Here is a 24,719-nt window from a genome sequence, read left to right as displayed (position 1 = left end):
AGTTGAACTTTTTCGACAAAACTGCCTTGTAGCCTCATAAAGGAAACGAGTCTGGCTCTGAAGTCTGATATTCGACGACGCCGGTGCTATGCTATGCTATGCTATGTTCTTTTGTGTATATAGAACCCCTGATCACACATTATAACAGATTACTCAGCATTATAGGGTTTGATGGCAACAACGTTTATCAATTTCACTATGCTGCCATCTACCTACTGCATAAGAAATCACGTTATAATTCTCATTTGAATTGCATGGAGCAGCTGTACTTCCACCTAGCAGTCGTTCCCAATCGACAGTGGCGATCCTGGTGGTGGTTCGACATTAGATTCTATGCAGACAGCCAATGACCTGATTTTGATTAGTTCTTATGTTGTAATTTTGTTTAAGGCGGGTGGGTGCATGGATGGATGGATGGATGGATGGATGGATGGATGGATGGATGGATGAATAAATAAAATAAACAATTTTTAGCAAACGTCAGGATGTTTTAAATATAATTACTGTAAGTCCAAATAATAATTCAAGAGAAAATGTACATGAAAGAACGACTTGCCATATAGCACTGTTTTTCGGTGTTCCAACCAAATTGAAAGCTTCCAGCGTACCAACATTTCTTCCTCGTTTCAGAGCCACCTAATCATCCCATGTGATTACAAAACGATTGTAATGTACATAACGTGATTTTCTTACTTTTTGTTACTTTATGTCCATGACGATTAAAAGTATGCTACGTAAAGATAAATTTTTGGTCCTACAGAATTATATCTGTTATGGTTATTAATGGAGAAATACCAATTGTAACCTTAACAGATAATTCTGTAGTACCAAAAAATTATCTTTACGGAGATTATTCGCCAACAGTGCATATACTGGAATCCCGGCCATCAAGTCACTCAAATGAGCGCGCTCCTGGTATGGTTTTTTTTTATTTTAGTAGGACATTTTACGACGCTTTATCAACATCTTAGGTTATTTAGCGTCTGAATGAGATGAAGGTGATAATGCCAGTGAAATGAGCCCGGGGTCCAGCACCGAAATTTATCCAGCATTTGCTCATATTGGGTTGAGGGAAAACCCCGGAAAAAACCTCAATCAGGTAACTTGCACCGACCGGGAATCCAACCCGGGCCATCTGGTTTCGCGGCCAGACGCGCTAGCCGTTACTTCACAGGTGTGGACTCCTTGTATGATGGCAGTTGACTTAATATATGTGTCAACATAGCCTATGTCGAACATGGAGTAAGGCCACAGTGGAAAAATATCAAAGGAGAAATATTCGATTCGGTGCTGTGGATTAAGCTGTAGCTCAGTAGTTAGAGTGCATAGAACCGAAGACCCGGGTTCGATCCTCAGCGCCGGAGGAATTTTTCTCCATTAATAACTAAAAGTAAGCACTGAAACCAATAAAGCAGTTACGAAATATTGGAAACTACTATTTTATTACACCATTAAAATCTAGTACACGTCAATACACTCTTCTCCTACTCAAGAATTCTAAAATCTCATACTTCATCAATATTTGAAATATATTTCTGCAATATCATATAGTACTTTCATTCACTTTATTTGTTTCGTACAACATTTCATGAGTATCAGAAAAACAAACTGAGAGACAGAAATTGTATGAATACAAACTGTCCTTGTGTAGTGTAATCTTTGCTGAGTATTAAAAAAATTGTGTAAGCAGTTTTGTACGATGAAACTAATTAAATACATGCACAATCTAACAGTTTCAACAGAGACAGTGTAGCAACACACAAAAAATATTTGCTCTTTTTAATGTTAATAACCACACTAAAAGTGAGCAGGTGGCTTACAAAACATTCATTTCAAACAACGTGGTTATAGGTTTGAGGTTGCCCAATATGCAAACACAAACGATGATACGGTGACACCATGAACACACGTACTAATCTACACTTTGCATGTCGTTCGTTCAACATTGATATTACACATTTCTGGAACTTCTCATTTATGTTCATTCTTCTTCTATGGGTCTGTTCTACTTCAATGACGATATCCTCAGCAATAATGTCATTCTCTTAGGGATTTTTTAAACGGTTACTTAAAAACGCTGAAACAACTAGATTTAGCGTCGATGGAATTTGTGACAGCGCGATGGTTGGTATTTGGTGAGAAGAGGCCGAATACGGGCATACATTATCTGACATTTGTCTTTCAGTTGAGGAAAACCTCGGAAAAAATCCAACGCCTCGGGTAAGAGAAGACAATAGAACTCCTTTTCCTGCAATGGGAAACAGAATCTGGATGTATATGAATGAGCAAGTGCTTATTCCATTTATATAAAACGGGCTATTGACCCGCATTTCCTAGATAATAGCCTATATTGTGCAGGTGAGCTTGTAGACCAGCACTGCATACTCGATTCAGTAGTGGCTCATATTACAGAATGAGTATTCGTCCTTTCTCTTTCCAAGCATCAGATACTCCTGTTATTAGGGCTTATAATTAATATTGGAATTGATCTCCAGAATGACACTCCTTTGCAGACTTCAGAAAAGGCCTATAGCAGAAATAAAATTTCCAAATCTCCGAATGTTTATTGCTCCTTTTGTTGCAATGTTTGTCATTACTTACTTAAATGCAGCAATATTACTGGCGGTAATCTAGTTGCTCTTTTACATTTATATAGATTACTTCAGAATTTGAACCTGATATTCATGTTAGTTCCAAGTATTCGGTGTAAAATTTAGTGTAGAAGTGCAGAGAATTTCTGAAGAAAGCGTCATGAAGCAACAGATTTAAAAGAAAGCGTATGCCCTAAATGTATTTCTTGGATAGTGTGTTAACTGTTCGTCAATGAAATTAACTTTGTTTTCCTAATTGAAATAGGCCAATTGTTCCACGTTCTATTTTACGAGTTTGTGTTAATATAATTTGAATAAGCAATTTTATCTTCATTTGGTACATAGGCGGCCAGGAATCGGGCGTGCCCTGGGCGAGGTGGGCAAGTACTGGCTAGGCGTTGCTCCTAACATGAGGCAAGAGTTCAGTGGCGACCAATCAGTCGCTAATCTTCTAGTGTAGGGATTCTTAACCTGAGGTCCATGTACCCCTTGGAGGTCCTTGGATGGGCTTCAGGAGGTCCGTGAAAGTCACATAAAATTAACATGTATCATTTCAACGTAAAAAACAGAAGCGTATCTAAAATTCTCTCTCTCTCTCTCTCTCTCTCTCTCTCTCTCTCTCTCTCTTTAGACATCATGGATCCATAGCTTTCACCAGATTTTGGAAGGGATCTGTGACTCAAAAAAGATTAAGAACCACAGTCCTAGTGGGATTCACAAGAGTATTTTATCGCTTTATTTCAATATTATGTCTCTTAAAATTAGAGAGTTGTATTTATAATAGTATTTATAATACATTTACATTATCTAAACAACAAAATGTTTTGCTTCATGCATTTTCTTTTTTGTTTTTGACAATAATATTTAATTGTTTCATTTCAACCTGAGTTTCCAAATTAGTGAGTTGTTTTTAGAATATATTTACATTATCTAAATAATAATAATAATAATAATAATAATAATAATAATAATAATAATAATAATATATTGCCAGAAAAATTTAATACAAAAAAATTGTATTCTTTTTTGTTTTTGACAATAATATGTAATTGTTTCATTTCAACCTGAGTTTCCAAATTAGTGAGTTGTTTTTAATATATTTTTACATTATCTAAATAATAATAATAATAATAATAATAATAATAATAATAATAATAATATATTGCCAGAAAAATTTAATACAAAAAAATTGTATATCCTATTATGATTTTTCTTTATGTATTCCCTTATATATATATCCTTTTTAGGGAAATGTCTGAATCAACACTTTACTTTCCTAAAACAACTTACCTACCTCATTGACGACGGATTGCATATGCTCACCATGCTCATCTCCAACAGTAGGTATTATTATATGTTTGAGCATGCCTAGTGTTGTAATGTGGATCAACGTTATACTTTTTTTTACTATAACAGAGTGTCCACGTACTAAGCTTTTGGCAATTTCGCCAGTTTCAACAGAAAGAAATTGTTCCTCTCATCGGGACTCTTGCATCACTTTAAATGCAGTGCTGGTACTTGATGTGTTTTCTTTGTAAATATAGTAGTTCTCTTATTACAGCATAAAATACTTCAATATCCAGTAATTTCATACCTAGATAATTATTCTACGTTTAATTTGTACTTCAGTAACAAGCCTACTTTCTTTGTTCTTAAATTATACAATAGATTGCCTAGTTTTTATTCACAATACTTTGATTTAATTGTAACTGTAAATTTAATATTAATTGCAATTGTAATTTTGTCTTCTTGATATTGTAGTAGAGGTAGAGGGGAAGAGATGGCCTGATGACCTTACTTTTACCAGATTAAATAATAAATAAATAAAGAGAAAAGAGAAAGAAAGGAAGAAAAAAGAAAGAAAGAAAGAAAGAAATACCGGTAACTAAATAAGTAACTGAGTAATAAATAAGTATATGAATGAATGAATGAATGGATGGATGAATGAATGAATAGATGAATGAATGAATGAATGAATGAATGAATGAATGAATGAATGAATGAATGAATGAATGAACAAACAAAAGAATACCGTATCAGTAGACCTATCCATCTTACAAGCCGCCAGCGCTGTCACTCTTTGGTTGCGCTAGGTTTGAGTGCGCAACTGTCTGTGTACATTTACAACAGGTTTCCAGCGCTCATACACCGGGCGTCCACTGAGCTACATGCCCACCGTGAGCACGTCTGATTTAGTAGCATTTAAAGAAAGAGGTTTTTCTGTTTTAATTAGCCGCCATTATTATTAATTCAGTTATTTTGTCAAATATTTGTAACATACAGTATATTCATGACTTCTTTCTCATTTAAGGTAAGATGAACTCTTTTTTCTCAATTCTCTTTTGGATTGGAAAGAAAGGAGGCTGTTCAGTAATCTTTATATGAAACGAGTCAACGTCAGCATAGGAGAAGAAATGTCGAAGGAAGTGAACTTGGGAGAGGAGTACGACAAGGTTGCCCTTTATTCACATACCCTGTTCAAGATATACTTGGAGGATTTAGTAAAAAAAAACTGTTTTCAGAACATGGGACGAGTGACAGTAGGAGAAAGAAGAATAAAGTGCATAAGATTTGCTGCTCATATGGCGTTGTTAGCAGAAGAGGAAATGATACTGAGGGATATGCTACCGGAGTTAAATGACAGCTGTGAGTAGTATGGGATGAGATAAATAGAAACAAGACGAAGATCATGGTTGTCAGAAGAAAAATAAAGAAGGTAAACTTGAGAGTACTAAATGACACAGTAGAGCACGTAGACAGCTTCAAATATTTGGTGTGTATTATAAACAGTAACATGAGCTGCTGCCAGAAAGTCAAAAGGAGGATAGCAATGGCAAAGGAAGCTTTTAATAGAAAAAGCAGTATATTCCGTGGACGTCTGGAAAAATAACTAAGGAAAAGACTAGTGAAGTGCTTTGTGTGGAGTAGAAACATGGACATTACGACGAAGTGAAAAGAAGCGACTAGAAACATTTGAAATGTGTATATGGAGAAGAATGGGCCGTGCGAAATGGACAGACAGAATAAGAAATGGAGCTGTGTTGGAAAGAGTGGGTGAAGAAAGAATAATACTGAAACTGAAAAGGAAGAGGAAAATAAATTGGCTGGATAACGGCTGAGAAGAAACTGCCTACTGAAGGATGCACTGGAATGAATGGTGTACGGGAGAAGAGTTCGGTGTAGAAGAAGATATCAGATGACAGGCGACATTTTAAGATATACGGATCACATGCAGAGACTGAAAGGAAGGCAGAAAATAGGAAAGATTGGTGAATGCTGGGTTTGCAGTGAAAGATCTATCATTTGGCAGAACACTACGTATGTATGTATGTATGTATGTATGTATGTATGTATGTATGTATGTATGTATGTATGTATGTATACAGTCGATTCACTTTCACTTGATACTGCGCCTTACATATGCCACAGCAATTCATGAGCACGTCACAGTGTTGCTGTTATATACAGGGTTAGTTAAAAATCCCGCACCACCTAAATAACTTTTGAAGCATACGGTTCAGTGACATGAAACTTAGTATGTGAGGATAGCCATATACTAAGAACTCAATAATGGTATTACCGAGTAATGGTATTTTAAATGGAACACCCAGTATATATATTTTTATTTTTGAATAAAGCTCATTAAGGGCTTTTCAAAAAGTACCCACACTCGATACTTCTGTACAAATTCAGTGTTGCTAAGTCAAGAAAACAGAAAAGTGTATTGAATATTAAAATAATAAAATACTCCTTCTTTAACAAAAACAAAACAAAGCTAGCTCACCTTCTAAATTATGTGTTCAAATTGGTAGCCCTCAGCTGCTTTATAATGTGTCACTCGATCATAGAAACCATTTAAGGAATGATTTAACCAGGCTTTAGGAATACCTTGCACCACTTCCATTTTTATTTAGCAACGCTGAATTTGTACAGAAGTATCAAGTATGGGTACTTTTTGAAAAGCTCTTAACGAGCTTTATTTAAAAATAAAATATATATATATATATATATATATTGCGTGTTTCATTTAAAATAAGAGAGTTGGAGTTACTTCCGGTTAAACAGGAAGTAGAAAAAACTCAGTAATACCATTATTGAGTTCTTAGCATATGGTTATTATCCTCACATACCAAGTTTCATATCACTGAACCGTATGCTTCAAAAGTTATTTAGGTAGTGCATTTATTATTATTTCAATATTCGATACACTTTTCTGTTTTCTTGACTTAGCAACACTGAACTTGTACAGAAGTATCGAGTGTGGGTACTTTTTGAAAAGCTCTTAACGAGCTTTACTCAAAAAAAAAAAATATATATATATATATATATATATATATATATATATATATATTTATTGGGTGTTCCATTTAAAATAAGAGAGTTGGAGTTACTTCCGGTTAAACCGGAACTAGAAAAAACTCAGTAATACCATTATTGAGTTCTTAGCATATGGTTATTATCCTCACATACCAAGTTTCATATCACTGAACCGTATGCTTCAAAAGTTATTTAGGTAGTGCATTTATTATTTTAATATTCGATACACTTTTCTGTTTTCTTGACTTAGCAACACTGAATTTGTACAGAAGTATCGAGTGTGGGTACTTTTTGAAAAGCTCTTAACGAGCTTTACTCAAAAAAAAAAAAAAATATATATATATATATTGGGTGTTCCATTTAAAATAAGAGAGTTGGAGTTACTTCCGGTTAAACAGGAAGTAGAAAAAACTCAGTAATACCATTATTGAGTTCTTAGCATATGGTTATTATCCTCACATACCAAGTTTCATGTCACTGAACCATAGCTTCAAAAGTTATTTAGGTGGTGCGGGACTTTTAACTAACCCTGTATAGATGTTCATCCTGTCTGGTCTATTTACAATTTGACTTCTCCGTCCCTGTTGCAGACGAAAATGATATTCATTTTTCAATTCTAATTGTAAATAGTGTAGAAGAATTACGTTTTCTGCATTTCGAAGTCTCGAGCTAGTATGTCACATTTTACCGTTTCCATTCGCTATTATGTCTACTCAGTTCCATATGTTGTTATTTAGCCTATTTTATAGCATATGTATTTCTTTTTAGACATTAAGAGTGCTATTCATAGACATTTCGCTAGCCCGCGCTACGAACGTGCTAAACAGGATTAATATCATATCATATCGCTAACACTGGTTTATGAATACGAAAAACGTTAGTTCGCTGATCATCCACCGAAAGCCCGCGCTAAGAATGTCTATGAATAGGGCCCTTAGTTTTTTTTTTTTTTTTTATATTCTCTCAAGTTTAAATTTTCGGGCTATTGCTAGTAATATTATCATCTCTGATGTTAGGAGTCTTTTAATTCTGTTTGTGTCAAAGTGATTTAATGCAGAATAATACTGTAGGCCTATAGCTATAATAGTTAGTCGAACCAAAGTTTTATAGATTTTGAATCTGTTGTCTATTGAGTTCAATTTTATCATGTCTGCCATGAGTAGCCAAACAAATTCGTTTCTAAGAAAATGTTCATTCTAATAATTAAAAATACGAGTAGCTTGAGAATAATTTATACATTTGTTAGCAACTGTAAGTAGCATAATGCATCTTGTTGAAATGGAGTTTCGAATGTTCATGGGTCTTCCTTTGTGTTCAAAGTGAAAAATGTAGGTCAAAGAACTACATTATTTCTTGTTTAAATCAGGCTCCTAACTGAAAACGGTATTGGACGGTGACTTGTTTGGTATAGTTAAGCATTATTTGAATGTAGAATTTACAGCACCATTCCAGCATTTCTCTGAATACAAGATGAGTACAGCAAAGTGGCCGATCTCAGGAATCTAGGTCCGATCTCCAGAAAAATAAGTCAACACAAAATCTGCGGTTACCCTATTCTGAATGTATTGTTACACCACAAATATGATCAGCAAACCATCTTGTGCAGTTATCACAATCTGGATATTTTCCTTTGTTGTGATTAGTTCGTTTCAAATTCAATCGTCGAAACGATCAAGTCAGCTTCCTATCAACATTCCAATGCTATCTTTATTTGACGCGCTCATTAATCTTTTCGAGATGTCAGAGCAACAGATTTAGTTGTACACAGAGTGCATTTTTTTTCCATTACATCATAAACAGAAGAAAAAAATCATAAACAGCCATCGGCGTAGCTCGAAAGTAGCGTGTTTGTTGCCTGCTAATCAGGAGTTGCGCTAGGGCGTGGGTTCGATTCCCGCTTCCCTGGTTGGGTTTTTCCGAAAATTTTCCTAACCGAAGTGAATGTCAGGTAATCTATGCCCCGGCCTCATCTTGCCAAATACTATCTCGTTATTACAAATTCCATCGACGCTAAACAACCCAGTAGTTGATACAGCGTCGTTAAATAACCAAGTAAAATTAAAGAAAAAATGCATCATAAACAGAGTTAACATAATTTAATTCATATAAAAAGAATAGGCCTATCAAAACTGTACTATATTTGAAGTTTAAAACAGCTCTTATTGTATTTCCTTTCTTAAGAACTTCTTCATGCAAATTTACAGTATGTTTCCAGAAAAAAAAAACAGATAATTTTTTTTTTCCCTTCACAAAACCATCAGAATACTTTAGTCTTAAACACGAATTTGAATGTACACACCACCATTTCAGATGATGGAAAAACAGGTTTCAACATATAATTTATTTTTATATGTTGAATATACATCTTGTATAACTCCGTACAGTTTATAAAATGTTTTCAGAACAGTATACTTAAGACAGTCTGTCCTAAACATGCCTATCCTCTTGAAGTCATATTAGTCCTCCCCCTCTTAGAATTACGGTACATCACCAAAGATATACAAAGCGAGAATGATGTCACACTGTATTATTAGAAAATAAACTCTGAAACACATTACACAAACTTCCTTCATTCCAGATTTACTCTGTATATTATCTACCAAGACTAACATTGGAATTTTCCATCGAATTTAATGAAAATACAGTTAAAACAAGAAATCCAATCTTGTTTGTAGAAGATAACGTATGGCAATAATCACAACTTCTGTTGTGTTGATGTTAGTGGAAGAAACAGAGGTTTCATATTATTAAGCAAAATAATACTTGCATAAACATTACAAAATTTATAAGAAGTAATAATACTACTACAACAACTTGTCCCTCGTCTTATACGACATTCACACGTTTCTTTTCACTTTACGCAAATAACACATTGAAAAGTTAATATAGTTATTTTACAAGTTCGCTTAATGTCTCATGCATGCAGAGCTTTAGAATTACAGAATTAGATTAAGGTGTCCTTGAAGAAATGGTCGTTAAATATACACTATGTCAAAACCGTTTCACGTGTCAGTTGTTATGAGAGTTTCAAAAGAATTCATCCATTCCCGATACAGTAAAACTTCCTCCACTCCGACACTTTATACTTATTTTGTTACTGCATTACAGAATTTGGTTAGACAGGTACCTATTTCAATAAATTACTATGTATAGACTACAGTAATCTACAGAGATTCCTACGTAATGTTCGCCAAACCGGTAACTAATTACGGCTACTGCAAAGTCGGTTCAGGTAGATGCTATGTGAATGAAATAATATCCGGAATTACACTGTCTTGGTAGCCAACGTTACAAAAGCAATTTGGTAATGAGAAGTACTGAATAAATCTAAGTGCACAGGAATGTAATGTATTAATCTTTTATAAATTATTGTCTGCGTTAAAAACTACTCAGAACTGCAATTATACGACAAAAGATTATATTTTTACTTCTATTCCACTCATGGAGTTTTTTCAATGTGTTACAAATGTTCAACATGCTTCCTCTTGTCACTTTGCTGACATCAGTCCAGTATTAAAATTTCTGCCACGTGTCGGAGCATGTCCCTAGTGACAGTTTAGATGACTTCGTTAATGAATACGAACGAAGCGGAGTAAAATGATTTTAAACACTGGTTCACCTCCTGTCCACAGGGATTTTATGAAACCAGTATCCGTCCCAGAGGGAGAAGTGTGTTAACAACCATGGCCAATATTAAGTAGTAAGTTTAATTTCTTTCTTTCTATTAATGATGGCCGCGTTTCATTTGAACGATCTAATATATACAATATATAATTAGAGATTTAACAGAGGTACTGTTTCGATGCATGAAGAAGTAAACCGAAGTATACTGTGCTATGATCTTGAGATCTATATTACTAACACCTTTGGGAGGAAGGAAGGAATGTAAGAAGTGAATTTCTACGACTTGATTTGAAACTCCAGAGATAATACAGAAATGAATATATCCAGTAATTAATCGGTATTACTTCACACGTGAATTACTCCTTCCCCCACCACCGCCCAAGGAACAGGAACGAAGTCTTGCGCTGCAAGATATATTACACTTACTAGTCGGTCTAGGCCCTTGAAGGGCTTTGGCACCACGTATTATTATTATTATTATTATTATTATTATTATTATTATTATTATTATTATTAGTACCACAGAAGGACGGATGAGATGGGTTTTTTCAGCCTAAGGTAAGTCTGGAAGCAGCCTGGTAGTCTCCAATCACCGACTGAGTAATCGGGTCATATCCCAGGCGTTATCGACATTGTTTGCCGGTGCATGGCCATGGCTATCTCCATCCGATGTCATCGAGACTCGTATCTTTGGTGAGATGAATGATATGAAACGAGGCGAATGACATGATGAAATGGTATTGACGGAATGACATTTGTAGAAATTGAGAGAATACGAGTAAAGGAATTACTTATCATTCTTGGATCTTGTCCATGGCAAGTATTTCTTCATCCAACGCTGAGAATTAAATCCGAGTTCTCAGAAAGATGCTGCTCGCACTTCAGGAGAAGATCCAAGCAAGGAGTGCAAGTTTTTTCCCCGACTCTTATAACCAATCCCGATACGGAACCGGGCGACCAATAACTGAGCCTTGTATGTACCAGTTGGCCATTGACTGAGCCTTATTTGTCCCACCCCATCCACCTGCTCCTTCAAAGACAACGAGTTACTAGCTTACTCTCTCCTCTTACCTCGCAAGGATCATATTCCCCTTGCAGGGATCCTCTCGTAAAATTTGGACAGTATTCTCACGGTCTATCACTCAGCTGCTGGACGGACTATCTGTGAATTCTTTCCTGGTGTTACTTTGAGGCAGGAATGGGAGAAAGTGCACATCTGTGCTGTGCGTGTAATGCTACCAGCCCCTCCCGAAAACGCTCCTCGCTTGAAGATTGACATGAACATGAAGTAGTGTCGGAAGATGTGTTGTAGGAGTAGAGAAGCGTGACAAAACTTTTGGGTAAGCTGGGCTGAAGGCATAGTGATCTAGGCCGTGCTTTACGTCGCTAAAAGGTAAAACAACACGAAAACGCTCCTGTTTTTAATGAATTAAATTTTAAATTGATCTTGTCCCTTATTCGAAAAGATTTGGGAAAGCTCAGCTTACCCTGCCTACCTCAGTAGGAGGTTAGTAAAGTAAAGTAAATCCATGGCGCTACAGCCTATGAAGGGCCAAGACCGACCAGCCGGCTGCTGGCTTCACGCCCACATGCTGAAGCAGAGGTGGACGATCATCCAACCAGAATGGAGGTATCGTGTGGTTAGCACGATTATCCTCCCAGCCGTTATAGCTGGTTTGCGAAACCGGATTTTCGTTACCTATCGTAGCTCCCCAAGTGCATCACGATGCTGGGTGGGCACCGGTCCCATACACTGGCCGAAATTTCGTGAGAAAATTTCTTTCCCCATGAGGATTCGAACCAGCGCGCATTCCGTAACGCGAGTCCAAGGCAGGATGCCTTAGACCACGACGTCAAGGCGCGGGACTGTTGTAGGAAGTAGATAATAAAATTGTGCACAATGTCTTCCGTATTTTTCTTTTCTGTGAAGAGTGGAAGGAAACATACCTTGTACCAAGTACAACCACAAAGCAAAAGTGCCTTATTTGTGAAAATCTGCTTTTTTGATCACATTATATCATTAAGAGGCATTTTTTTAAAATGTCCATGAAAATAAATATTGGCATCAAATGTTTATAATAACATAATACATATTTCACAGGCCTCGGTTGATCCATTTGAATAATGTTCAATAATATCGTGTTTTACTGTTGTTAATAGGAATGACGTGGACTAAAATGCGCTAAGTGTTGAAAAACAAAAAAGGTGCTAATCCTGCCTTATGATATTCGAAGAAAGTAGTCTGGAAATTTTACAAGACCTTGCCACAAGAAAGTTTCCCAAAATTGCATTCGTTCGCAGCTCGTTTAAAAGTCAACATTTGTGATAATCTATGTGAGAGAACAAGCATTTTCCAAATTAAACTTGAACAAGACTGACGTCAGGTCTCTACTAACTGACTGTAATTTACTTTCAATTCTTCGATTGTGTATAGATACGGAAATAAAATTTGGAGTTCCCTTCTTGTAAGTTTCGCTTACAACACACTGCGCATGTGCAGTAAAGAAGATCCCCTGTATACAGGGTGTTAAAAATAACGTTTACAACGTTTCAGGGATAATAGAGGAGGCAAAAACTAGTATCTTTTGTGAGTGACAAAACTTTGGCAATTGCGCCGTTTATTGTGTACGTAAGTGTTAGTATAATCCATAAAGAACAAGACCAATTGTCGTTTTAGAGGTGGTGTTCAAACTGCCGTCCATTGAAGGCATTGCACAACTGGTACCTTCGTACTATGTAATGTCTACAACGCTCAAAAAGGCCAATATGTCTCTAATAACATGTGCAGGTTCAACAACGTGAGCAACTAAGTCTTCTGCCGTATCTATCGGTGTCTCATACACAAAACATTTCACGTCTCCCCACAAAAAGAAATCCAGTGGGGTAGGTCCGGTGATCGAGGTGGCCACGGTACCGGCCCACCCCTGCCAATCCAACGATCGGGTAATGTAGCATTTAGGTGGTTCCTGACACGACGATCAAAGTGTGGAGGGGCACCGTCATGCTGAAACCATATTCGTTCTCTGATTTTCAATGGGATATTTTCTAAAAGTTCTGGTAGGACGTCGCGTAGAAAAACAAAATAATTACCACCACGGAGACTGTTAGGCAACAGATAAGGTCCTACAAGGTGATCGTGCACAAACAGAACTAACCAGTGTGTGTTGTGACGGAAGTCAAGTCATCTATCCTCCAGGCCATCTAGCGGCAAAACGGCGCATCTGCTAAAGTTTTGTCACGTAAAACAGAAGTTTGTTTTTACCTCCTCTATCATCCCTGAAACGATGTAAACGTTATTTTTAACACCCTATATATCCTACTTGTCGTGCGAAATTGTTGCCTACATACAGGTGGACTCTCATCAACACTCGCTTCAAATTTTTATTCCGTATCTGTACAGAAAATCTTCAGTCCAATATAAATTAGTGGGCAATAAACGACTGAAAGTTCAAGTGACTAAAAGTAATTTGTCTTGTTCCTTTTTCTCACGTTTTAACTTGAATATTGGTTCCGCTGTTTGAGAATTCATACAAAATGCTGGAGTAAGCATTAATTAAGCCTTTATTTTAATTGTATACATGAAACCTTAGTTCAAGGCTATTGTTACTACTATTTAGTATCCGCATTATCGCTTATTGTTATTTTTTAACTCTGTTATTTAATGACGCTGTATCAACTACGAAGTTATTTAGCGTAGATGAGATTGGTGATAGCGGGATGGTATTTGGCGAGAGGAGACAGAGGATTCGCTTACCTGACATTTGTCTTACGGTCGGGAAAAACCCCGAAAGAAACCAAGCTAGGTAATCAGTCCAAGCGGGACTCGAACTCACGCCCGAGCACAATTCCGGCTTATTGATATTATGATCAAGATTACAGTAATAAGTAATTTAAAACGCAACAGTTTGCAATAATTGCATTACATATTCTCATCATTACATGCAGCCACTGGCGATCATGACGTGTAATAGGAGGAGTATGTGTAGTGCCATCACAGTAGTGGAGTGAGAATAACCTCCCCTCTTATCGCTAATTGAAAAGTTTATTCCTGCTTCAAGGCATTTCAAACCCAGCTATTAAATTCTCAGTGACAGCCTGACAATAGAAAGTTCTTTCCAAATAATTATTAAAATATAACAAAATGAATCAAATATACAACACACTTCTTTATGTCATTGTTAGAATGAACAATAATAATGAGCTTTTTACAGCATATACTATACAAATGTCATTCTTATCGGTGTACAGAGGAAATTCTGTATTTTCAGCCAGTTTAAAGACATGTTTGACGATAACTGTACACCAAATTCTTATACGATAAAAATACCATGTTGAAAGTGAAGTTTAACATGTAACTTACATAAAAATTCACCGATAACGAAGTATAAGTATACATAGTTTTATTACTTGAGGGTTAAAGCAGGATATCTGAAATGTTCAAGTAGCCGGCAAAACAACTTCAGAATAGATTTCAAATGGAAAGGAACAACATTCGGAGCTTTAGAGAGAGCCCGTTATAAAAATCGGTTGCTATAAGGTAATTAAATGGGAATTCCATAAATTATTTATCAAAAACGACGGCTCTAAGAAGACTTTTTTACTACTTTTTTAGACTATTATACTGTAGTTTTAAAATGTCTCCAACTACATTTAAATACAGTACACATCGTGTTTTCAATTATATCAAATTTAAAAAGACAGCTTTCATAGAAAAAATGTATTATATTATGTACAGATACGGAAATAAAATTTGGAGCTCCCTTATTGTGTTTCACTTACAACACACTGCGCATGTGCAGTAAACAAGAGCCTCTGTATATTCGTATAGTCGTGCGAAATTGTTGCCTACATACAGGTGGACTCCCATCAAGACTCACTCCAAATTTTAATTCCGTATCTGTAAAATGACATTTCATAAGAAAACAATATTGAAATGCAATTAAACACACTCTATATAATTAATATACCACATAAACTATTATAAATTATAATTAAATAAAGAATACTTAATATTACAATTAGGCCTACCTTTATAGACGAGGGAGCCACCTCATGGGATTTAGACATGTACACACACTGGGCTAATTTATCACAAATTCCAAATCCAATTTATTTATATTACTTTGTCCCTTACACAGATCAATGAGTCTATTAAACAAATTAAGTTGTTAAAAAGCACAGAATAGATACCCATAAGTGGAAAGGCAAAGTAACTCTGAACATAGCATTTGATACATCATGTTTCCGATCAAAATCCATGAGTCTATTAAACAAAGTAAATTGTTAATAAGCACAGAATAGATATCTGTAAATGATAAGACAAAGTAAATCTGAACATAGTACTTGATGCATTTCCAAAAAAGGAAGTAAAGGATACAATCCCAGTGTCAATGTTGGATTATTAAAGGATAGCTAATTCAGCCCCAAATTATTTATGTAACACACCATTCAACTCTTAATGAGATCAACACTGTAACAGTCCCTCGTAATCATAATTTGCTTGTATTTTATAATTATTATGTATTATGTCTATACATGCATGGACGATTCAAAATGGAGGATGTAGTATCTAGTCTATTCCACCTAGATTTGTGAAAGAAAACTGTAGTTACGTGTTACTTCGTGTAACGAGTTACGTACGTTCCTGTTGTTAGATTATTATGTAGTTCCTTTCTTAAATCACATGATTCTGCAAATTAACATCTCACCAGTAATCTCAATCTTGCGTTCTTATACACGTTACTGTACAAGTATAGTAATTACAACTATGGTAGCTACCACAAAATATCGTATGAGGAATGTTCTGGTGTCCCAACTGAGAATTATGAAAAACACCAATGTTCAAGTGAGAATATAAGAAATGAACAATATTCTAGGCATATGTGAAAATAGCAATATTGAAGTTAAAATATGGCATGCTGAACCAATACTTATGTAAGAATAAGGGAGCACGAAGAAGTACAAGTGAAAATGTGTGGAATTAAATTATGTCTATGTGATGAATGATAGCCTAATAAAAGAAATCAAGCAATGATTACATTACAAAATGAGAACGTAATAACATCTATGCGAATAGCTACACAATAAAAAAGCCATATACATATGATAATGTGAGAAAATGATTGTGAGCCTACGTATAATTGAGCATGCACAAGGAAAACCGACGCTCATGTAACAAAAGTGGAGAAAAAGTGACAGAGGATTTTTAAGTCCTATTGATTGCGTGACTCCGTCTTAAGGATACTTGAGTGCTTAGTTGACAAGACCTAAAAGACGTACAAACTGGTATAACAGTTCGAATCTGAACTAGTATTCCCTTTCTTTTAGTTATTTCTTAAGATATAAGCAGCTTATTACAATTTAACTAAAAATTACAACAAATATGATTATTATTTTCCGCTCAAGTCGACCTGGTTGGCGAGTTGGTATAGCGCTGGCCTTCTATGCCCAAGGTTGCGGGTTCGATCCCGGGCCAGGTCGATGGCATTTAAGTGTGCTTAAATGCGACAGGCTCATGTCAGTAGATTTACTGGCATGTAAAAGAACTCCTGCGGGACAAAATTCCGGCACATCCGGCGACGCTGATATAACCTCTGCAGTTGCGAGCGTCGTTAAATAAAACATAACATTTTTTTCCGCTCAATCCAGGATGATGGCGACAATTTTCTAGTTATGAAAGCTTTCAGAACGGTCCAGGGTCCGCTCAACCCCCTATCTCATTGAACTGGTCCTAACCATATTTCCTTGGGGTAGAAGGCGGTTTCAGCGTGATGCCGAACACACAGCCTCATTTTAGTGCCGTCATGAAACCATGGAGCTCTACCTCCATGACTTCCCTGCCCTTCATGGCACGTAGAAGGGATGAATTCAACTTTTTTACTTTAAAATGGATATAAAACAAAACACAAGGTATGACAAATCAAATTGTATTAGAAGAGCAGACAAAAAGTGCTCTGCGCATTCTACATTACTTTTTTTTTAAGTTTATTCGGGACAAAAATTATAATCTGACATTTTCTATATCCATACGTTTATCATCTCATAATTATTTGGTTAATTAACTGATTAGTGATTCGAAATATTCTTCACCAACAATACACACTTCTTGCATCTAAGACAGATGTAAAAGTGGAAGCATAAGAATAGCGTTTCAGATAGGATCTAAAATAACGAGTCAATCTGATCATTTTGCCGGCATAGTTCAGTCATAAGTTGAGAAAACAAAGCACAACTGAAGGGTTCAGAACCATAGTGGGCCAAGCGCCATTTACTAAAACCGTAGAAAACAAGGGTTAAAATGAAGTTATTATCATAATTCAATGGAAACATACAGCAAGTAATATAAAGTATACACATTAAAACTAAATGACATATCATTAAAAGTACATGATATATCAATCTCCATTAAACTATGATATTCACTTAACTTTAACCCTTGCTTTCTCCGTTTTTAATAAATGGCGCTTGGCTCACTATGGCTCAGAACCCTACAACTGGTCTCAATGGATGACGATCTCTTCTGTTCAGTAATCGAAGTTTGGAAACTGTAATTCTAAAATTTTACTATTTTTCTTGTAGCAATATATATATTTTTTTCAATATCAATTTCGTGTCAAAAATTGCTTTATATTTGCAATAGTCGCCAGCTTCCTCAACGTAACATTCACAAGTTTTCCCCATGACATTCTTACTGTTCCATCCCTCCGTTATTGTTGACACGTTCCACTATCTCTGAATTGGTTGAAATAATCGTAAAAATCAATATTAACGAACAAATAGGTAAACTACCTTTATTCCTCATATAAAATGCAAGATCCAAGTAATACGCTTAAAAGATAACGTACAGAAAATCCGATTTAAGTAGATTAGTAGATGAAAATTTTTAGCGTAGCTTCCTTCTGAGTGAAATCTACGGAACGCACAAATGACGTCTCTGAATGAGAGGACACAATGCAAAATTTATCTACCATTTAACACCGAAGTAAAAAAAAAATCTGGACAAAGTACAATATAATAATTCTGCATGAGGAGTCTATGTGCGCATGAATTGGTTCCAACCTCCTCCTTATTATTCAAATTCAAACAATAGTAACCATAAAACTACGCAATACAATATGCCAGAATATGCAAAAGGTGGCGTAAAAGGATTACAATATAAAATAAATCGTTTTTAGGGGGGGGGGGAAGGTCATTCTTCTACACATTCACGTAGGTCAAGTGTGACAATTTATACAGACGGCGGTTCTTCCACTAAGTGGTTCACAATTCGCGTCTCTGAAATCCTATTAGATCAGCAGCGGAGAGACCGTTGGAGAGCATATTTGTATCAAACATTTCGAGTTCTACTTCTAATAGTAGCCTAATTAATCATGTCACATTTTCTTATCATCTGTGAATAATCTCCACCCAATTCGTGATTTATTAAGTTTTGCTATTTTATAATTTTAAACAGACACTGTTTTCCCTCGTTAGTATATAATGACCATAGGTAGGAAGTTCGTACCAAAACATAAGATTTCGATTGAGTACAACGATGAGTATAGATGTCACCCGCGCCTCGCTCTGCTCTCGCTCGCTACAGACGATACACAGTATGTTCACATATATGTAAACAACGCATAGTGGCATTCTGTGTAGTCGTGAATAGTTTGAAGAATATTGTTTTTTTAGTAGGTTATTTTACGACGCTGTATCAACATCTCAGGCTATTTAGCGTCTGAATGAACTGAAGGTGATAATGCCGGTGTGCCACATACGAGATACACTATTATATTCACAAAGTAGTTGTTCACCTGATGATAGTAAGAAATACTGTATCATATTTCAAATTTGCTCCCGTAACGACTTGTGACACAGAACGAATATTTTCAGAGTACAAATATTGTTTTTTTTTTTCTGAACATAAAAGGAGTATTTCTTTTGATAAAATGAAAATATTCATTGTTACTTGTTATAATGAGGCTAGAACCATAATTGTATATTTTGTATTTTATTTTTATACAGTGTGTTAATTAAGTATGGAATATTGCTAATAACTCTTTATATACTGTATTCATTTTTGTGAAAAAATACCAAAGACAAAAGTTGTTGGAGATATCTAACTAAAACTTATGGCTTGGTCTCACAAAAGTATTGACTCATATACAGAATGTGGCACAAAAATAACACGTTTTTAAATGGCACTCTGTATTAAATTTTACACATTTGAAATCTCCATTCAATTTTACATACACGTAGAAGTTTGACTGAGCATAAATGATGAATACTCTCTTGTAAATGTTATGCCTTGATAATATAACACAAAATAAATCTGTGTATTCATATGGAGTAGGCCATGAAAGAAACAAAACAATAACATAACTGTTTCAGAGAATGTTTAAAATTATGGTTCTTTCAAATACTTTGATATTATTGTAACACAGTTATGTTGTTGTTTTGTTTGTTTCATGGCTACTCCATGAATACGCACATTTATTTTGTGTTACATTATCAAAGCATAACATTTACAAGAGAGTATTCATCATTTATGCTGAGTCAAACTTCTATTTGTATGTAAAATTGAATGGAGATTTCAAATGTGTAAAATTTAATGTTGGGTGCCATTTAAAAAAAGTGTTATTTTTTTGCCACAACCTGTACATGAATCAATACTTTTGTGAGATCATAGCCGTAAGTTTTAGTTAGATATCTTCAACAACTTTTGTTTTTGGTATTCTTTCATAAAATGAATATATAAAGAATTATTAGCAATATTTCATACTTAATTAACACACTGTATGTATGGGTAAATTATTCTAGTTTGGGAGTTACAAAGTTTATAATTACAAATTAATTTTTTTTTTATATTGTTCGTTTATTATTTTCTTGTTCTAAGGCTGTGGACGATTGGAGCACACGTTTGGTTGTACATGTTTGTCGTTCTGGTTCACTGACATTTAGAGATGCACTATTACTTTTCATTCCGTAGAGATCTAGTCCAAGCTCACGTAACTTTTGGTGCCAACTTCCTAGCTCTGATTATGACAGCTAACAAGCAAACATTCTGATAATGGTAGATAAAAAAAGTTATTTATTTTTCTTTCACCATGTTAATAATGTCACAAGAAGTGCTTATAGAAATTTTGGCCATTCGACCGCAATTATGAGGGCCGTAAAAAATAACAGAATAACAGAAAGACAACACAATTTCATTGGAAACATTTATTGAAACGGACACAACAGTTTGCGGAGATATTTTTCAACATATTCCCCACCGGAACTGAAACATTTGTCACATCATGGGACCCACAGAGATGTGCAGACGGCTGTCAAACTCTGGTTCCGATCCCAGGCGGCTGACTTCTACAGCACAAGGATACAAAAACTGATCCCAATGTATGACAAATGTCTCAATTCCAGTTGGGGATATGTTGACACAAATAGCGCAACAATTGATATATCTGTTTCAATACATCTTTTCATGCAATTGTCCTTTTTTCCTGTAAACGGCCCCAGGGAAAATCACTTTCTGGACGGCCTCGTAATTGCGGTCGAGTTGCAAAAATTTATATAAGCACTTCTTTTGACATTAACATGGTGGAAGAAAAAATTTTAACTTTTTTATCTGCCCCCAACAGAATGTATGCTTGCAAGAGCCAATTTCACTGTCCTAATTTCATTCCTTGTATATCTGTTTTGCTTTATTATCGCCTCGCAACCATCTCATTGACTCTAAATAGTTTGTGTTATTTCGCGGTCTTTTTAAGAACAGTAAAGAAATGTGTCAGGTGACCTAAATGTTATTTTGTATAATTCTGTAGTAAAAATGTAAGTTCTTACTGATCAGGAGAATGTGAACTAATTATACATCAATACAGTATAAGCAGGAACTAACTAGCCAACATACAGCAGTGTCGGTCGTTTTTTGGGAGGTGAAGTGCAATATTTGTGCATAGAATGAAGTCTATAACAAACGCCACCTAATAATAAAAATAAACTGACGAATTTTCTACGAATTATAAACAACAGAATGGATTCATTCGGTTTACAAAGCAGGTAAAGAAGTTAGGAAATAAATGAAAATTGTTCAATGAATTATTCGATAGTTCCATTCCAATTTATTCGATTGTGGCTACGACTGTCAAACATCGCTCTGATAGGAGCTCTGAACATAGGCCTACGCGGTAAGCTTAAGCTCGCCGACTGTTTATTAATCTACTGCGCAACTTTCTTCACCGCCAAAAAACGATCCTTCTGTCCTTAATGTACATCTGAAATTTAATTAGTGTCTGAATAAACAAACATGTTTTAAAGCTGGGTCCTCAATATTTTCTACATCACTGGGAGAATATTGTACATATAGCTGCAATTTCAACTTTTCCAGAATCATTTGTGGCTACAAATATTCACATACATGTAACAATGAGGAACATGATTTAAGATGATGATTATGATGATAGTGATGATGTTGCTTGGATTTTATAGGGCTGGACCAGGGATGGGTCTCATCCGCAGACGAGTAGCCTGATAAGCCCTTAGGGTCCGGAGTCCCAAGCCCTTCCTGAATCATAGTCAAACCAATACTGACAGGTGGGACATCCTGTCTCAATCTCTGATAAGAGCCTGATCCCATCCGCAGATGGATAGTCTGATAACCTCCAGGGGTGCGGAGGCCCAAGTCCTAGCACTACCCCCAAGACTTCACCTTAGACTTTTTAATTGGTTATTTTACAACGTTTTATCAACTGCTATGGGTATCTAGCATCTGAATGAGATGAAAGTGATAATACCCGCGAAATGAATCCAGTGTCCAACGCCGAAAGTTACCCAGAACTTGCTCTTAATGGATTGAGAGAAAACTCACGAGAAAATCTCAACCTCAAGGGTAATTCCTCCCAACCAGGATTTGAACCCGGCCCGCTCGTTTCACGTTTAGGCATGTTAACCGTTACTCCATAGCTGTGGTCCCCACACTATTTTCGCTTTTACAAATGATAGATGAAATAAGGGGGAAATAAAGTGTTCGGTTTCTTTTTTGGGAAACGTGAGTACCCCGAGAAAACTTCAGCAACGTCTGCTTTGTCCACCACAAATTCCATCACGACCTAGTCGGGGATCGAATCCGGGCCTCCTGGATGGAAAACCAATGCGCTAGCATTTGAGCCACAGACACGTCATGACGCACATGCCCAACAACGTTATAAAGCTTGTAACTTTTCTCATTGGAGATACTGCGACACAGAAATAACAGAAGTGTTGGAAAGAGAAACGCTACTACGCAAGGAAGATACGAAGTAAGAGTAACCAACCCCAGCTGTTTTTCCACCACAATTCTCATAGAAACTAGTAGGAATCAATATCTGGTTCATTTGATAGGGCAGCAATATGACTATGCTCTGGTGGGAACCTTCAGACTTGTAGGCAAGGCTTTAACAACTGTGAAGAATTCCAGTTTTACAACCGTGAGGCTTAATATTATCGACGTTTCAGAACTGCAAGTTTTATCACCAAGGTCACATTACCCAAGACCTGAAGAGACGCCTACTCTTTCAGGTGTAACTGTCAACTAGCTCTAACAACCGACCCATCAGAGTACTCACTCACTCAGTAGACGACAATCCAGGTCTTGGGTTACATGATTCTGAAGACGAAATCTGTAACTACTGTAGTTTTAAAAGGTAGGATACTTATATCAAAAGCCAACATCGCTAGAAAACCCAAATTCTTCACTACACAATCACAGTGGAAATCCAAAAATTTTATTGATCTATCTCAACAACTTAAACTTGAAAGGATTTCCGGTCAGTGAGACGATAAGGAAACAGAAACAATGAAAGAATTATGCTAGGAAAAACACGAAATCTTCATCTACAGTCGGTAGTACATTCCACAAATCTGACAATGTATGTGGAAATTAATCCCAATTTATTTAGTCAGAAGCTGTCAGCTGATTGCATCGACAAGGAAATTTGTGCATCCATTATTAATATTTATAAGTGCTAGATTTATTCACATTCTATATGCAGGAAAGGGACAAGTGTTTGTTCATGCAACCAATTTAGAATGCAAATGTATGCTCTCCTCTTCACAAACGAAAATACGAAGTTCGATTAACTCTAAACAAATTCATGTATGAAAATAGTGCTCTCGAGGTCACCAATTAACGAAGTTCCTAGAATGGTGAGCCTCAGTATTTATTTATTGTTCACCAATGCCATGACTACGCAAAGCTAAGGTAAGTTAAATATTTCTGTTAAATAATCTGTCCTACTGCTCTTATTCTAACAAATGTCTCTTTCATTATAATAACAATTTACACAACACAAAGTTAAACACCTACCCAGTTATTTTACAGATCTTATAAACTACGGAAACCATTCATGAAATAAGGACTTGATAAACTGATTTGTAATTAATAATTATGCAATTCTAACTCGAGCCCTAGAAAATCTGAGATCGTGAATATCTACATTTACTCTTAACAATATAGTCTACTTTGGGTATCATAAAATCATTTAACATCATCTTCACCTCTGATTGAGATTCCTGCTGATATGTAGTCTTAGCAAAATGTTTTGTCGCACAGATACTTTATGTAAGTCCCAGTAAGGAGGCAGTGCGCATGAACAGAGAACGAGCAACCTGTCACAAGAGAACGACTAGTTGAGGTAATAAAATTAGTTTTGTTTCGTTGTATGTCTGATCATACGCACTGCCTCCTTTCTGGGACAAAGTATCTGTGCGACAAATTTTTTTCTAAGACTGCACATTTATTATCAGGCAGTACATTTCACTTGATGTGTGTCAGAGGAAAAACAATTGTTTGTATACACATGTAAAGTCTGGTTATTTTAATATGTTACTATTCAGCGATGTGTGCAATGGAGGGGGAAGGAACTGGCACACTACCCCATCATCTCTTGGCTTAGTTGCTTCATGAGTGATGCCTTATTGGTATCACGAGGTTCAAGCCTAAACAACATCACCTTCTGACTGGTTGAAAGGTATAGGAGCATCCTAAGCACTTTGGAACTTCCCAATATATAGGGTAAATTCAGGTATCTCCGTGATATCAAGTTACTCCGTGATAGTTTTCTTAACATTTATCACGGCGTTGCTTTCACAGCTTGATGTTAGAGATTTTGACCGTAGATGGCAGAACCTTTTAGAATTCTAGTAAGCTATCGCACAACTTCCTGCGGCAACTCC

The 24,719-nt window shown here is 35.9% G+C and overlaps 1 protein-coding gene across 10 annotated transcripts in view; it reads right to left on the bottom strand.

Annotated features, from left to right (window-relative positions):
• RhoBTB (Rho-related BTB domain containing) overlaps positions 1-24,719 on the bottom strand; it is a 596,656-nt gene that overhangs the window by 152,230 nt on the left and 419,707 nt on the right. The window contains exon 1 of one of the 10 annotated variants that reach the window (XM_069818206.1): positions 15,561-15,845. The exons of the other annotated variants lie outside the window; for them this stretch is intronic. The gene's annotated coding sequence lies outside the window, so the exon portion shown is untranslated. Of the gene's footprint in view, positions 1-15,560; positions 15,846-24,719 lie in introns of those variants that run through there. 10 annotated transcript variants of the gene reach the window in all.

The sequence above is a fragment of the Periplaneta americana genome, chromosome 2 (assembly GCF_040183065.1).
Source record: "Periplaneta americana isolate PAMFEO1 chromosome 2, P.americana_PAMFEO1_priV1, whole genome shotgun sequence".
NCBI classification, from domain to species: Eukaryota; Metazoa; Arthropoda; class Insecta; order Blattodea; family Blattidae; genus Periplaneta; species Periplaneta americana.
Note: the sequence above shows the minus strand (reverse complement) of the source record. Positions and strands in the feature narration are given on the sequence as shown.